This window comes from Equus quagga, chromosome 5, assembly GCF_021613505.1.
Source record: "Equus quagga isolate Etosha38 chromosome 5, UCLA_HA_Equagga_1.0, whole genome shotgun sequence".
Lineage (NCBI taxonomy): Eukaryota > Metazoa > Chordata > Mammalia > Perissodactyla > Equidae > Equus > Equus quagga.
This window is the reverse complement of record NC_060271.1, coordinates 70,052,973-70,070,772: the sequence shown is the minus strand read 5'-3', so window position 1 is coordinate 70,070,772 and position 17,800 is coordinate 70,052,973.

Sequence of the window (17,800 nt, the reverse complement as noted above, 5' to 3'; positions counted from 1 at the left end):
ATCAAGTCCCCTTTCCCCCAGTTTTTCTTATGCATCCTATCTAAACATGATAACTTCTATTTATTTCCAAAGATTAGAAAATATTTCTTACATTCTCTTAGAGGTAATAAATTTATTTACAGGCTGAAAAACACAAATATGAGTAGTAGGTGTCTTTTCCTGTCTCCCTCAGTTTCACTAGTCATTTGCTACTGGTGTAATTGAAAAAACAGAATTTACTTCTCCTAGAATAAAAGACTGATATTGTTGGCACGTATAAGATATTGAAGACAGAGCACGCCCAACACCCAAATGAACCATATGCATTGTCCTAATAGAAGGGCTGGGGTGAAAACTTTGCCCCTGTGTGCTTAAGAAGATACAACGTTCTCCTGAAGTATTGTAAACAGTTTTATCTATTGAAACAACAAATGTTTATTGACTATCTACACACTGCTGCATTATGTTCTTGATGGAGGGGATATAGAGCTGAATAAAACAAAGACCTACCTTCATGGAGTTTATATTCTCATATGGAAAGACAATAGACAAATAATTGGGAAACATAGTACAAGAGACTGTGATAGGTATTATGGATATAATAAGGCAGGGTAATGAGCATAGAATGTTCCTGGGAAAGAGGGATGAGATTAATTAAGGTCGCTATAAAAAGCTTTTTAACACAGTCCATTTGAGAGGAGACTTGCAGGAAGTGAGGGAATAAACCATGCTGTTGCGTGGGGAATGATTTACTTCAAAGCAATGGAAAAGCAAGTGAGAAGACCTTAAAGTAGGAGGGTATTTGTTTGCATGTGGAATAGCAGGAGATCAGGAGTGAAATGAGAAATGGCAAGGAAGATTATTTGCATACTTGAAGGTAGGGCCAATATGATTTACTAATGAAGTGGATATAGGATTTGAAAGGTATCAAAGATAACTACAACACTCTTTTTTGTCTTTTGTCCTGTGCCACTGGAAAGATGGATATGTCATTTACTTTGGAGAAGTATGTGTATGAACCAGTATTTTTGGGGGGTGATGGGTGGGGATGGAGGAAAGGCAGAATGTGTCTGAAATTGTTGAGTATGAAATCATTATAGACTCAGGTTGAGATATCAAGGAGGAAGGTAGATATACAAGAGTTTGGAATTCAGAAGAGAGACACTGTTTAGAATGATAACTTTGGAAGTCATCAGAGTTTAGATTGTTATAAAATCAACAGAATGTGTAAAATAAGCCATGAGTGTAGATAGAGAAAATGAAGTCTAGGACTCACAGGTAACCATTGGGTTGCTGTTAAGGCACACACAAAGGAAACTGCAGAGGATAATGAAGACATAAAAGAGTAGCGTCTTGGAAATCTGTTAACTTTTCACAGAGAAATTGCACTAGTTTTCTGGAGCCACTGTAACAAATTACTACAAGTATAGCAAATACAGGTTTAAAAGAACACAAATTTATTCTCTTTTATTCTGGAGCTCAGAAGTTTGATGTGGGTTTCACTGGGCTGAAATCAAGGTGTCAGTCAGGCTGTGTTCATTCTGAAGTCTCCAGGAGAGAATCTGTTTCCTTGCCTTTTCCAGCTTCCAGAGGTTGCCTGCCTTTCTTGCTCATGGCCCCTTTCCATTTCAAGGCCAGCAATGGCCAGTTAAATCTTCCTCACTTTATGTTACTCTGACACAGACTCTTCTCATGCCTCCCATTTCCACTTTTAAGGACCCTTGTAATTACATTAGATCCACACAGATAATCCAATATAATCTACCTATTTTAAGGTCATCTGATTAGCAACCTTAATTCCTCTTTTTCATGTAACATAAAACCTTTACAAGTTCGGGGGATTAGGATGTGGAGGTTCTTAGGGGGTCCCTTACTCTGCTTACCATGAAAGGGACTAAATGTAAAGCTGAGTACTGATGATAGGCAACATGGAGGTCATTGAAGATCTTGATGAGCAATGTTTCTTTTGGAGTAGTTTGAATGAAACCTAATCGGAATGCATTTAGGAGAGAATGGGAACAGGAGATTAGGATAAAAAAGCTAAAGATAATTCTTTTAAAGAGTTTGCTAAAGAGGAGTAGGAGATGAGTTTAGGATGGAGCTTCTTGAGAAGAGAGGTAAATCAATAGGATATAAACTGATAAAATGAACTATTACAGAGAGAAGTATTGAAGATGTACCTGGAAAGGGGAAAATTATAGGGATAAAATCCTTGAGTAGGGGAGTGATGATACAATCTAGTGAAAAATGATGTGGTTGGATTGGATAGGAGCTTCATCCATAGAGAAAGGAAGGAAGGCAGAATTCAGGGTAATGTTTCAGGTTGGTCGGTCTGGTGCAGATGCTTTGGAATATGTTCTATTGTAGTGTTTATTTTCCAATGATGTGGAAATGAAGGCAGTCAGATAGGGTGAGAAAGGGAGAGAGGCTTTTAACGGTTAGGAAGAAATAAGGTGTGAAACAGTCACCTTGTAGAGTACTTCCCAGCATTTTCACATCATGGTTCACATAGAAATTAATATTTGGGCAAAACAGTGGAATACATGAATGAGTGTTCATAACTGGACTGGGAGTAACTCCAGGGTAACTAGGGTCTCTAAGTCACCACAAACATCACTTAGCTCCTCTATAGGTGGCGGGGCAAATATTTTGCAATTTGTAACCTATCTGTGGCATATCATTGCATGGTAGCACAGTGTTTGGGAAATGGGATATAGAAGAATGGGAGAGTGAATAGTTTAAGGAAAGTGTTAGGGATATTAGGCAGCTCTCTTAAAGTGGTTTCTCCTTCATTTAGGTGAGACTATAGCATAGCCATGTGGTTTTCTAAAGCCACATCCAGATGCATAGGTGAGAAAGAGAGTAAGCAAAATCCAGAACAACTACAGTTGATCTTTTCCACAAGTGGAGAGAAAGGTAAGGAAGTAAGCTTGTAGGGAAAGGAGTGAATATAGTGATAGGCCATGGAAAGAAAAATAAAGATCTGAGGGTGATTGATGGATATTTCAAAGACAGTAGGATCAATACAATGGTATTAGAGTTCTGTCAAAGAATTTAGTTTGTAAGAAATAAAGGTCAAAATGAAAATAATTAAAGCTGAGATTTTTACATGATTGTGGTTATTGTTAATGGCAAATTGTAGGGTATGATTAGAAAAATGGTGGCTGATGCAGGGAGGTGGACAAGACAATTGGAAGAGAGGTGAAGAGGACAAGACATCAAAATTATCAGGATTTATAACAAGGATAGTGTTGGGGTGAGAGGAAAGGTCCAGGAGCAAAAATTTTCCATCACAAACTCTCGATGTCCTCTCTGGAACCCTGTTCTCATATGCTGGCTGAGTGCTTATTCTGCTTTTATGAGCCAAGCACAACCATGCACTTTCCTGGATTTACAATACGTTTCCTAGAAAGTACCCCTCTCCTGCCTTAACGTATTTGACTTTCGGATCCATAATTGCAAACCTTGACTGGAGCCTTGAGGTTGCCAGATATTGGTCTGTATTTTATTTCCCTTCTCTCCTGTCTGACTGCTTCTTCCCTTCTCCTCTTCTCTCAAATACAAAACACTTCCTCCTCCTTCCACACTCCAGATAAAGGCAACTCTTCCTAATTTTGTGAAAAATTTGAAACAGTCAGCAGAGAAATTGCACAGACTCCAGCCAGTAGATATACTTGCCTCCAGTTTTTGCACTTATATGCTCTACATTTCGGTTAATTTAGGTAAACTCTTCATCCCTTATTTAAAGCCAATTTCACGAAGGATCTTCTAGATCCTTTCCTTTTCTTTTCTACTTAAGAACATTGCTACAGCATCATCATTTTTCCCTCACTAGTGGATCATCCCAGAGCTAGCAAATACACACACACACACATATATATATATTTATATTCCATCTTATAAAAATTCAGTGAGAATGCTTTGTGACAGCACTTATTCCTCCAATAGTTAGTGAGATTTTTCATTACTTGCTTCTGCAGTAAATCAGTTCAAAATAGTTATCTAAGTGCACTTTCAATTCCTTTTCTCCCATCTCCTTTTCCTTCACTTTGTTGTATTATATTGAACTATACATACTATAGTATGCATAATTTGTATGCAAAAAATACAGATTTCAAGTTTACATTTTGATGACTGTTAACATATGTATATACTCAAGCAATCCGTAAGTCTATGAATATATAATATTTTCATCACTCTCGAAATTTCCCTAATGTCCATTTTCAGTCAGTTCTCCCAAACCTCCCTGAGGCAACTGCTGTTGGATTGGCAACTATATTATTAAAGTAACAATGGGAGAGGAAAAAGGAGAATATTTGTTGGGACAAGACCATGGGGATATTTGAATGCTATTACCATCATTCATGTATTGTGTAGGTAGGGGTACATTTATTCTGTTTTTATCAAGTGAAGAGCCTTTTAAATTACTAAAAATTGAAATTTTCAATGAACTAGTTTAAGCATTTTAATATGCTCACTTACTTAGGAATACCTTTTGCACAAAGATCTTGTCCCTGATAAATAAACCAGTCTGATGTAAGTGATGTTAGACTGCCTTGAAACGGTGAGTCTGGAAATCATGCATCATTTCCTGAAGAGATGGGTAAATGACCAATGATCTTAGTCTAAGCTATTGATTTCACTGTTGGAATGTCATGAGATCAAAGCCTGAAATGCATGCTCTTTCTTAAAGGCGCTGTGTACTCACACTTCCAAACTTTGCCTGGCTATTCTCTTTGGAGAGGTCTCTCCTTTCGTATCTAAATCCTGCTTCAAAATCCCCGCCTTACTTTGTAATGTTTTCTCTAATGCTTATTTGCTTTTGTTATTCTCCCCAAAGCCCCCCAGTACATAGTTGTATATTCTAGTTGTGAGTACCTCTGGTTGTGCTATGTGGGACGCCACCTCTGCGTGGCCTGACAAGTGGTGCCATGTCCATGCCCAGGATCCAAACTGGCAAAACCCCAGGCCGCTGAAAGGGAGCATGCAAACTTAACCACTCGGCCATGAGGACTGTCCCTCTCTAATGCTTATTGATATCAACCTTTGTTTATGTATTTGGTGGCAATTGCCTGCCCCAATCAGCATAAATTCTCTAAATATTATTAATCCAGATTCCATACCTTTGTAAAAATGTCTTCAAAATTTATTTGTTGGATTGGCCCAATGGTGTAGTGGTTATGTTTGTGCGCTCTGCTTTGGCATCCCAGGGTTTGTCCATTTGGATTCCAGGCACGTACGTACACACTGCTCATCAATCCATGCTGCAGCAGCGCCCCACATACAAAATAGAGGAAGACTGGCACAGATGTTAGCTCAGTGACAACTTCCTCAAGTCAAAAAGAGGAAGATTGGCAACAGATATTAGCTCAGGGCCAAACTTTCTCACAAAAGAAAGAAAAGAAATTGATTTGTTACTTTGTATCTATATATTTAATCATTATCTTTCTGTGATTATTTTCCTAATAGAAATCTTTCCTTATATTTTCTCTTTTCTCCATATATATTTATTAATTTTTTAAACTATCCATCTCCCAAATGTCTATTTAAGTGTATGCAAGGCTGACTGTAATCTTTCACGCTAATTGTTAAGTTCTACACTAGCATGCTTGCATCCTTCCACTTCAGTAGTATTTTCTTGCCATTACTCACCTAGAACCTCCCACACTCTTTAGTTTCCTGACACCATGTTGGAAGTAGTTCTCCTTCGTATTATATTGGGAAGGAGAGAATATTTAAAAAAATATAAATTCCAAGAATCCAGGTTATACATGTGGGACTCTTCTAAAATGTTTTCACAGTATTTCAGAAACTAACCGTAAGATAAACAGGAGAACTTGTAAGAAGTATCCTGTCAGAACTGTGAGAGCTCTCCAGGGTCCTTCAAATTTCTCATCCAAAATACAACTTCTGAACACACATCTGCTTCACAGAGAGCAGCTCCCCTTCCTGATTTTGTTTGTCCAGAAAGGCTGCTTACGTCAGATAGGAGACAGATAGCCCCTGTCATGAGTTCAGGGGCCAAACCTTCATAATACTTTTATGTAGTTTGTATCTTTTCACTAAGAGCCCTGAGGAGTTATGCTACTCTCTCAATTAATCTAAACTTTTTTTACTACTGAGTCCTTTGCCTTGTCCCAAGCTTGGATTAATACCCGGACATGTGGGTACAGCAGTTGTCATGACTAATCGCCACATAGTTCTGCCTCTCCACCTCCACCTCCCAGAAAGGGTGGGATTGCCTTCTCTTGTCTCTTTGTAGTCAGCTGTGGCCTCAGAACTCATTTTAGCCAATGAGCTGTGAGCAGCCATGGCATGTGATACTTCTGGGCTACAGTATGCTTTTACTAATGCAAAATCCTTCAAAGTTCTCTTTTCCTTTGGCATGGTGACTGGCCATGTTTGCAATGATATCCTCTCTATCTGCCTGAATTTCTGCATGACGATACTGAGCAGGGCATACCTGATAGCCCACAATGAGCATATGATGTGAGTGAAGAATAAATTCATTTTTTGTTTCAAGCCATTGAGATACTGGGGTTGTGTTTTACTGTAGGACGCCTATTCTCTCTTACCTGATACAATCTGGATTTAATTTCTCCCTTTGCCCTCCACCTTGGAATTCAGAATTCCAAGCTGCGTTTTACAATTATGTATTACATCGATAAGATATTATACACAGTCTAGACTATGTATAATAGGCAGGATAACAAATACATTTTCCTTTCCTCAAATGAGAGTGCAGCCCTTAATCAACTGCAAAGAAATTGGGCTCAAACCTAAGTCTTTAGATTTCAGATGGTGACCATTTCCATATAGCATCGTCCACTTAACTTTTTCAGCATCCTAAAACAATTGCTTTATTGGGATTCAACCTTATTATTCCTTTCAAGATTCATAGCAGCTGTTTTGTTTTCCTGGCTGAGCTAGCTGTCTTGGAGCTTTCTAGTTTAACCTGGAAGACTTTGAAAAAGTCTGTTTTGTTTTGGTCAGCAATCTGAAAGCCTTATGTAACATCTTGGATAGGCCAGGGTGTTTTTAGATGAATAGACAATGTGTGAAATGATTTTTTTCACCAAATTGTTTTGTGGAAATTACTAATGATTTAGACCAAAATAATGGCATTTTACAGCATTTCTAGATTTGTTTGCAGTTAATTTTCAAGAAATTTCATTTACATTTTTGGATGCCGAAGTACACATATTGACTGGTTTTTTTCTTTAAAGTTTTTCAAATGTATAAAAATCTAGCATATCTGAATGAACAAAGGATTTGAAACAATAGAGCAGGCCTGAAATGTGCTAAAAATAACAGGAACTGTTGAGTGACTTTTGACTCAGGTCTTTACTGATCCAATTCCTGCAACAGTTCTGTATTCATCGACTTGATTCAGACACTCACAGCCTTAGCAATTTTTAGTTAAGTAAATATGAGATTTAAAACTTAAAAAAAGGCAACTTGATTTAGATTTTAGATTTAGATTTAGTAGAGATTATATCTGATTTTTCTAAGCAAAACTTAGTACCCAGAGTTGAATTCAGTGGAAGTCAAATGCCAATCCTCTTGCCCAACACACTCCAAACCCCTTTATATTCACTCCAAGGAAGAATATATATGGTAGTCTTATCACAAGAAAGCAATTTTGCAAAGGAGAGAATCTATATATGATCAAACAATATAAACGAATATGAGTAATATAAGCAGGAGTTTGGGAAAGGTCTCATGTGGTTTTCCAACATGGTGATTGAATCGAGTAGAATGATACTAGTTGGTCTCTGTATTTTGCAGATTTCGAAGCTACAAAAATCGTAGCACATGGTCCCTTTCGTTCTTCAAAATAATGGAAATGGCACCTTTTCCGTGTTCATTCAACATCCTGTCATCTTTGCACTTTTCTCCCTCTTCAAGTAGGGCTATTGCTCTGGTATCAAAAGGCCAGGGACAGTGGTTTCCCAAACTGCATAGCCTTCAGTTTGGGTATGATCGCATGTACTTGATTTCTGAGCCCCACTTCAAACTTACTGAACTCCTTGAAGAAGATTAGAGACAAAAAAAAAAATCCATTTCCCTATAAAGTTCTACAATGATTCTGGTGCTGCCAACCCGTGGCACAATATTTATGGTCATTGGTTGAGACATTGCCTTTAGGTTCTGATTCTTACATTTTGGAAAAACGCACTTGATAGAAAGCCCCCTCCACCGGGTTAACCCGCCAAATGATATCTTTGTTAAAGCAGGTAGTTTAAGACATAATGCTGAAAAGAAAAAACTGTCGCTCTGTCTACCTCTCCATATTTTCCATCACAAATTATTATACAATGCACTCAATCTCTGAACATTGATATTCTTCCTTTCTTCATCTTTCTATACTCTGAATTTTTTCCAAAAATTTGCTCTCCATATTCTCACTGGTAGAAATATACAGAAAGTCTGAATGAGAGGGTTCAGAGCTCTCTGAATGAGAGGTTCATTCAGAGCTGCATTAACATATGTGGCTTCTGTCCCAAAATCCCATGTTTAATAGCCACATGTGAATTCTCCTAAGCTCCTTCCTATATTACTGATGTTTACAGTACTATGACATCTGGTCACAGAGAGAATCTCTTCCTCACAAAAATGCTTTCTCATGACAAGCTACCACACTTTCCTAATATATGAGGTTCGAGGGGCAAACAACACTTTTTTTTAGATAGATTACCCTATTTTTCCCCCTTGGAGCAAATGGTAAGGCCATGTAACAAAATTGGTACCAACAGAACATTGCAAATATGTCAGAAGTGGTCATAGTTACGCTAACCTGCAAATTTATCAGTCTCATTTTACAAATGTGTGAGATTATTAATCATCCTCTCTGTGCTTTGAAATCAGTCACATTGGTGTTAAGGAAAGCAGAAGTGAGGGTCAACTTTACATCTGGGCTGGGTCTGCTGCCTAGGGATTAAATTCTCTTAGGCCTGACACAGGCAAGTGACAGCTTCCTGCGCCCTGCTGTGCTTCCATATCTGTCAATGACTCACCTTCCTTTTTCCTCAGTCCTTTCTCATGCAATGCCAAGATATGACACTGTGTGTGTGTGTGTGTGTGTGTGTTTGGTACAGATTGCCTTCAGCTGCTTAGCTCAAGAATTTGCAGAATACTAAGAAGGAATTTATGCACCAACACAGGTTTCACAGATGAACCTCTCTATACTTTTTCTTTTTCTTTCCAGTTTATGTTGCTAGATAATTTATTGAGAAGAGGCCTCTAAGTAGGGTTTTTAGAGCACCCAGTTGGAAACTTGCCACTAATCTCCTTTGGCATGATAAGCTTATGCCAGTCTCTTCAGTTTTCCATCTTCCCTCTCTCTCTGTTCCCCTTCACTACATTGATCCTTACTAAATAAAAGAACAAAAGCATGTTGATGAATCAAGAATGCGTTTAACTTTAATAATTTACTATGTAATTTCATGGCAAGCCTTTTAATGATGCTTAATTTTCTTAATGCTCTTAATCCTCTGTAAGAAAAATGTTGATAATGCTACACATTATTATATTTGAGGAAGGAATGTGTTCCTGCAAGTAATTGCTTAATTACTTTAGTGGATTGTGTACTGCTGACTTGATGTGCCTCTCCATCTGTTTCCTTTAATTTATTGAATTGATGCCATTTGACAAAAGAGCAAATGGAAGCTGCATGAGATCGGGAGGAGAATAGGTCATCAGCCTCTAAGCTTTTGGGAACATAGGGTGGTTCAGAAACTTAAGTCTGTCAGTCAAAGTGTAAAATCCTGAACTTCACTGCTGAACTCCTGTGTTTAAATTCTGCCTCCCGTCATTCAGAGGGAAATGGACTCAGGAGAACCTCAGTTTTCTCAACCACAAAATGGGAAGAATACTCATCAATTTAACTGGCCTATACTGGACAATTGTTTCGTGCGCCAAGTATTCTTTAAGAACTGGATAGATAAAGACAAATAAAACCTTTAGTGATTCAGGGCCGGCCCAGTGGTGTAATGGTTAACTTCATGCTCTCTGCCTTGGGGGCCCTGGGTTCCCAGGTTCGGATCTCTGGCATGGACCTAGCACAGCTTGTCAAGCCATGCTGTAGTGGCATCCCACATGAAATAGAGGGAGATTGGCACAGATATTAGCTCAGCAACAATCTTCCTCAAACAAAAAGAGTAAGATTGGCAACAGATGTTAGCTCAGGACCAATCTTCCTCACCAAAAAAAAAAAAAAAAAAAAGTGATTCAGAGTATTCTTGCCTGTCTTCTTAATGGAGTCATTGTGGTTAGCAGAAGAGAAAGTGATGGGAAAACTCATCTAACTTTCCCTACCTCGAAAATCGTGGCTTTATCCTTGACCAAATTCTACTGAAGTACTCCCTCTTCTATTGAATTTAATGCTTTTTCTGCTTTGCTAAGTGGGAAGCATTTATCATAGATTGCTTTGATCTACTGTGTTAATGGAATAGGATTATAACTGGCTCTAATTTGAGAATTCTGAAAAGTCCCATGTGTATTTTTCAATCTCAGTGAACTTAAAACTGAAATCCATCTCTTTCACTCTCAAACTGCATTTCTGACTGGTCAAGTTTGGCTGGTGACATCAATGTTCCTTCTCTAAAGTGGGCTTAATCTCTCTGAGTCATCTGATGGATGTAAAGCCTTTCCCGTTCATTTATGGCCTAATGCTTAAGAACATATACTTTAGAGTCAAACTAAATTCAAATGCTGGCTCTACCAAGTATGGACTGTTAATTTGCACAAGGTATTTACAGCTCTAAGACCCAGTTACCATCTCTGTAAATTTTAGATAATAGTACCTACCACATTGGGTTGTGTTTCGGCCTTGTCTGTAAACTTAACAATTCAGTGACTCCTAAATAGCTACAGAATGGTTCCTAATCTTACTCTTGAATAAATAAAATAGAATAAGTCCATGCAGCATTTCAGAGATTTTATGCAAAAACCTATAGCATTGCTTGCAAAGTTTCAAGCAAACTTTGAGAAAGAGGGAATTAGTGGTTTGCTAATAAATAGCTAACAATTGGCTTTCCATTATGAAAAAAAATTGAGATAGAGTCAAAGAGAGGAAAGGTGAGAAAGAGAATGGGGATGGGGTGGTGAGGGGAGTAAGGAGAGGGAGGGGAAGGAGGGAGGGATAAAACAGACAAACCAATCTGATTTTCTTGTTGCCTATTTTCATGGCATGAATACTCCCACCACTACCTATTTCAAGCTGCTAACACCAGTTGGTTCACAAAATTCCTAAAAATGTGAGAATTAACATTTGCAAGCCAGCATGAGTCATCTATAACATACATTGGAAGAATCAATAACTTTTATTCCATTCTCAAATGGTATCTATGACTAAAGAAATGTTAGGAATTACTGGCTTTCAAAATAAAATCAAACAACCATCACATGTAAGAGTCTCTAAAACATATCCCTACCTTACAAGATTTTGTTTGTTTTTTTTTCTTTCTCTTTTTCTCTTCTGAAACCAAATTAGTTTACTTCATAATTTTCCACAATTATACTTTTATCTTACTCCAGTTACTGTGAATACTGTTCCATCTTTATTTCTGTCAATCCAAAATGTAACTAATCTTCAAGTCTCATTTTAATCTCATCTCCCTTTACCCAGAATGCTTAACTTCCTTTCCCAAGTTTATGTAACACTGCTTACCATTTCTTTGTTGTTTCTTATTCTATCTTATACATAATTTTGCATGTTATGTTTTCCTTCCTATTTCTCTAAGGAGAAATTAAGTGCCTTTAAGTCATGCCATTTAGTTCAATAACTGATTGAAACATACACTCATTTATCTGCTAAGTCATTTGCAGACAGTAAAAACTTACTTTTTTTGTGTGCAAGGATTTTCTTTTTGGCAATGAATTATTCTTTCCAATATTGTCATCAAAAGTTTATGAAAATCTTTCCTAACCTTCTCGTTAGATTTAATATTTATATAATAGTAATTAGAACTCATCTTTCTATAATTTTTTTGTTACGTTGATTTGATCTGTTCCTGTCTCATCACTGTATCCTATATCACTGTTTGATCGTATTTGATCACTGTTTAACACTATGTGGAGAGCTCTGTATTTCATCTTATGGCAAAACATATTTTTCATAAATGCTTAATGTAACTTCAGATCCTAGATCGCTTCTGAAAGGGACATTAGCGTGCTACCTCAAAGGTATAAATAAAGGATATGAAATTTTCTTTCAGATTATGAAATTTAAAGTACGAAGAATTAATAATCCCCTGTCTATAAGATATCCTATCTTTTAAAATGATATTTATGGTAGATTCATATAAAGCATACTTCGAACAGTGATAATGTTTGGCCTTGTGAGAAGTTCAGAGAATAAATATATAGTTTGAGTAATGACAAAAATTGTCAATGGCAATAAAACCATGCTAAGGAAGCAACAGGAGAAAGGATGCGAGTCTTCCTTGATTTTTTTCAAATTTAGTTTTATTTTTCTCTTAAGTCTTAGATTTCCTAAAGAGTTACACATTGAAAAATCATGAAAAATTGGCTAAAATATATAATAGAAATACCATTTACAATAAAAACAAAATACTTTAAGTATCTAGGAATAATGTTAACATGAAGAATGAATGACAAAATTATGTAAGCTACAAAACTTGAGTGAGACAAAAAAGAAAATGTGAACAAATGGGATGATATATTGGATTTCTTGAGTAGAAGCCTAAATATTTCAATGTTGTCCATTCTTCTTTACTTAATCTAAAATTCCCAAAGAATTATTCTGAGAAACTTATAAAAATTCATTTCCTACACAACAAATAAATGGTCCAGTACATTAAAGAATTATACCTGAGAGCTGAACGGTATGGAAAGCTAGCCTACCTGATGTTTATGTTTATTATAAAATAAAGATATGTTTAAAATTAGGAAGAGCTGGGGCCGGCTCGGTGGCACAGCGGTTAATTGTGCATGTGCACGCTCTGCTTTAGTGGCCCACAGCTTGCCAGTTCAGATCCCAGGTGCGGACGTGGTTCTTCCTCAAAAAGAAAAACCTGCATCAAAAACAAATACACATTGTACGAGTTTATTTATGTTGAACTTTAAAAATGCCAACTAATCCTAAGATTTAGAAAGCTGATTAGCAATTGCCTGAGTTGCAGTCATGGATGATAAAGAAGGCTGGAAGGGAAGTATTAAAAAAGGAAATAGGTAAAATTTGGGGGATGATGTTCATATATTTATTGTCCCAATTTTGGCTATAAATAGATAGATAGATAGATAGATAGATAGACTGATAGATACCTAAATCTGTATCTGAATCTATATATCTTCCTTCACTGGAAATCATTAAAGACAAAAAAGACATTATCATAAATATAGATAATAAAAGGAAACATCTCTCTAAATAGAAAAAGACTCTATTGAAAGCTCTAACAAAGTTATCTTAACACTTTGGTATTTTCAATGTCAGGCAAGAATACACAATCTGTAATATAGGAAAGTGCCATAATAAGAGAAAAGAATGAAAAGAAAATAATATCTAATGTAAAAGGAAATGAATGGAATGAAAAAAATTTCAAAAGTAAAATCTAACATCAAAATACTCATTAGAGAAAATGATTCACATATAGACTATATCAGTTCTAGAAACTGTCATTTATGTTCAGTATGAACATGGCAGTTAAAAGACAGGAAGATTTAAATTATGTGCAATCAGGTAATAGATATTTGAGAAAAAATGATAGCAATACAATTTAGAAATAATTGTGGTTACTGAAGAAAATTATGAAACATGCTAAATAGAAACAGCCATTGGAATAGAAGAAAATTTCCCTGATTGAAAGAAATAATTGTGTGTGAATATTGAGTGAGCTCAGGGATGTCTTGACATTCAAATGAAGGACAGAAAGAGATATACACTAGACTTAGCCTGGGAAACTCTTTGAAATGTAATTTTGAAAAATCAGGAATATATGAAAGGAACAAGGAGAGAGGAAAATATTCTATATAAATAACACAACTATCTTTCTTCCAGTATCTCCTCTGGTACAGTGAATCGCAGTTTATGGTGAATAAAAAAATAGTCTTACCTTGTTCTTCATGATTAAAGACAACTGAGCAATATCTTAAAATATTTACTGTTTAAATGCTGGTCTAAATTTCAGCATTTCTAAAAGCATCCCTTGGAGTCATAAATTATCAAGTCTAGAGATAAAATAAGTTATCTTAGTTATGAAAATTGGAGAGTTGATGTTGCTGAAAATAGGCACTCAGCATTTATCTTTATTTTTTCCATTTCTTATGGTTATTGAAACTAAAGAAAGAAAAAAATGAGGTTTGTAAAATTATTTACATTATTAAATATTAATTGAAATATTTAATATGTATGTATTTTGGAAGAAAAAGTTCCATCATGAAAAGGGAGAAAAAGATAACACTTATGTAGGTAAAACTACCCTAACTTAAATTTTACAATTGAATATAGATGAAGAGAAGATTAAGGGAAATATGGAAATATAAATTTCTAATCTTTAATAAATCATTATAAAGCATTCTGCTACACTCTTGACTTTAGGAAATATAATTCAAGTAGGCCTTTAAAATCAAAATAAAAGATTAATAAATGCATAAGTGTATATATACACAGATATTTGTACATAAAGTATATATAGATGTGATATATATGTTATAAATCAATAAGATAACAATAAGAAACATAGTTCATATAAAAATAACACAAATAAAGATATAACAAGTTAGCATTAAGAGAATAAAGAAAAGTTGACAGAGATGATCTGATAGGTATGAATTATAACAATAAATATGAATGGATTAAACTTTTATTAAAACATAGGAATTGGGAAATTGGGTGAAGAAGCAAAATCCCATTATATTATTTTTTGCAAGAGATCTATAGTCAAAATCAACTTAGGCAAATATGAGCCAAAAGAAAGTAGAGGCACAAAGCTGGTATCAGATAAGATAGAATTAATAATTAAAATATAAATAAGAGGGTAATTTTCTATGGATAGTGTTATTTTCTTCTGCTTAATTATGATAGGTGGAACATGCCTATGTGCTCCATTCCACCTGATACTGCATTAAATATGACAATAAAGAAATTAGCAAAAGAGCTGGCCTGGTGGTGTAGTGGTTAGTTTCACACACTCTGCTTTGGTGACCCAGGGTTCACATGTTTAGATCCCAAGGGTGGACCTACACACTGCTCATCAAGCTGTGCTGTGGCAGCATCCCACATGCAAAATACAGGAAGTTGGCAAAGACATTAGCTCAAGAGCACTCTTCCTCAAGCAAAAAGTGGAAGACTGGCTACAGATTTTAGCTCAGGGCCAATCTTCCTCACCAAAAAAAGAAAAAGAAATTAGAAAAGGCAAGACTACAAGGATGAAAAAAAAAAGTGTCAACACCTGATAAATCTTTTAAAATGCAAAGTAAAATGGAAATGATTACATTTTGTCTTAGAAATCCAGAGGCATTGGAGTGAGCAGTCTGCAAGGTAAAACAAGAAGCAAGGAATGGAGAGCACAATAACTGAAGGGACTGGCATCTAAAGTTTTACAATCCAAGCTGAAAAAAAATAGTATTAGATGCATCTCCCACAGCCTCTTAAAAACACATAGTCAAGCAACTGTTCCTTTCCCAGCCTGAGTAGAGATCTCCCCATTCTGGCATTTGAAGGCTTCCCCAGTAAAACAGCCAAGCCCATTTTGTTTCAGGAAGTCCCTTTCCTGGACAAATCCATCCATGGCCTCAGAGGTTCCACTCAGATTTCCAGCATCAAGTTCAAACTAAAACAAACGGAAATCTGACACCTAGAGACCGACAATTCTGTTGGAGAGTTTAAGGATGGGTTAGTCATAGCTGCATAGAAAAGTAGTCAGATAAAAAAGGAGGCAACTACTGAATTCCAGAAAAATATAAACAAAAAATACTAAAAAAAAAAATAAAAAATGTAAAAAGTTTATTCATCTATGAATAATATTTACATAGTAATTATTTTATAAAGCCTAAATACTTAGTAAACATTTGCTAAAAATGGTGTCAGGCGGGAAATTGTATGTATGGCCAGTATTGGTGGTATTGGAAAGCTGAGTATCCAGCTGCCATAGTAAAATTCAATGGATAATGTATAAGAATGGAAAAAATCAAGAAATGATGGTGTAAACAAGCTGTTTTGAAGTATGGGCTAATTACCAATAAAAAAATAGTTTAAAGATTTGAAGGCGGCTTCTTCTAAGAGAAATTGGGATTGAAATTAGTAAACCAAGAGGAAACACATTATCATTATAAAACTTCTACAATCATTTAACACATAAAAAATGATGTACATTTCCTATTCAACAGATGTAAAAATTAAATTAAAGATATTCATATAATTAACAGCAAAAATTAGTTTGTGAATGCTCACATCTGAGCAACACTGAATCAGAAATGCAGAAAGATTAAAACAGAAACATGTATTTATACAGCTAACCCATTTCTCTTAAATTGTCATGGATAAAACAATCCAAAAAAATAAGAATGTAATTCATCTGAATAACATGTTGTGTTGCATTGATATTATATATGTGTGTGTTTGTGTGTGTTTGTATGTGTATAAAACATGTTAAATATATTATATTTGTTTTCAAGAACTCATTGAAAATTAAATTTTCTCATAAACATCCTCAAAGTAAATATTGGTGATATTGTATAGCAAAATTTGTATTGCCTATATTTTCTGACCACAATGAAATGAAAAGTTCAACATATTACCTCAGCTAGATAAAAAACAAAGAAATATCAATTTCTTTGCTACTTTTTAGATTAAAAAAGAGAATATATTGCGGCTTTAGGTTATATAATAATCGATTTATTTCGTTCTTATATTAATAATGAGTTAAAAATTCTCTGTTTACAGTTAATTAATTGCAGCAGTCTGACAATATTATCATATCTTCTAGTCTCTGGACTTGCAGAAGATGAAGCTGCCACCAGCGTGATGTTTTTGGTTATGTCTGACTTGGCTTACTTAGGTAATTTCTTTTCTCTGCTTACTTTTTTGTGATTTTTTCCCCCTATATTCCTATACTTTCAATTTTATTCTACAGTTTCAGTTTGACATGTGGGTATGAATTTATTTTCATTATTTCTGTTCAAACCCGAGCATGTTATTTTTAACCTGATGCATCACCTCTTTCAAAGTTCTGGAAATTTCTCGGCCTTTCTGTGTTTTACTCATCTCTTCCAATGATTTTTTCTTTGAGTTTCTTTAATTATTTCAATATCACAAGGAGTTTGAAAATTCTCATTCTAACGTGTATTTCTTAAAATTTTTTTTAAACTTTGAGTTTTTACTTATCTTTATCTCTATGTGCAAGATGACTCTGATTTATTTCCTAAGATATGTCTTCCATTTTACTATTTTTAAATCCCATGAGTTTTAGTTTCAAAGATTATTTATTTTTTCTCTAAGTTCTGTTTCATTATTTTTATTTATGACTATTATTTTTCAGGTTTCCATTGATGTATTTTTCAGCTTATTGAATTCATTTTTTCTTCTCAAATGAAATATACATTCAGATTGTGCTATTTTTCTCAAGTTTTTGGTGATCTTAATTCTGTGTGTCTGTTGAACTTCCTTCATGATGTATCTCTTCTTTTGTATTCTTTGGATGCTTGTAAGTTTTTAAGTTTATCCTCAGTGAGTACTCCATTCCTGCCCCAACTCCCTGGGAACCCCCGATTCCGCCCAATCTTGCGGGTGGGTTGTGTCCCATGTTCTGTAAACACCACGCAGAGAGTGTCTGCTGTTTCTCCTGCTGGTCCTCAGGGG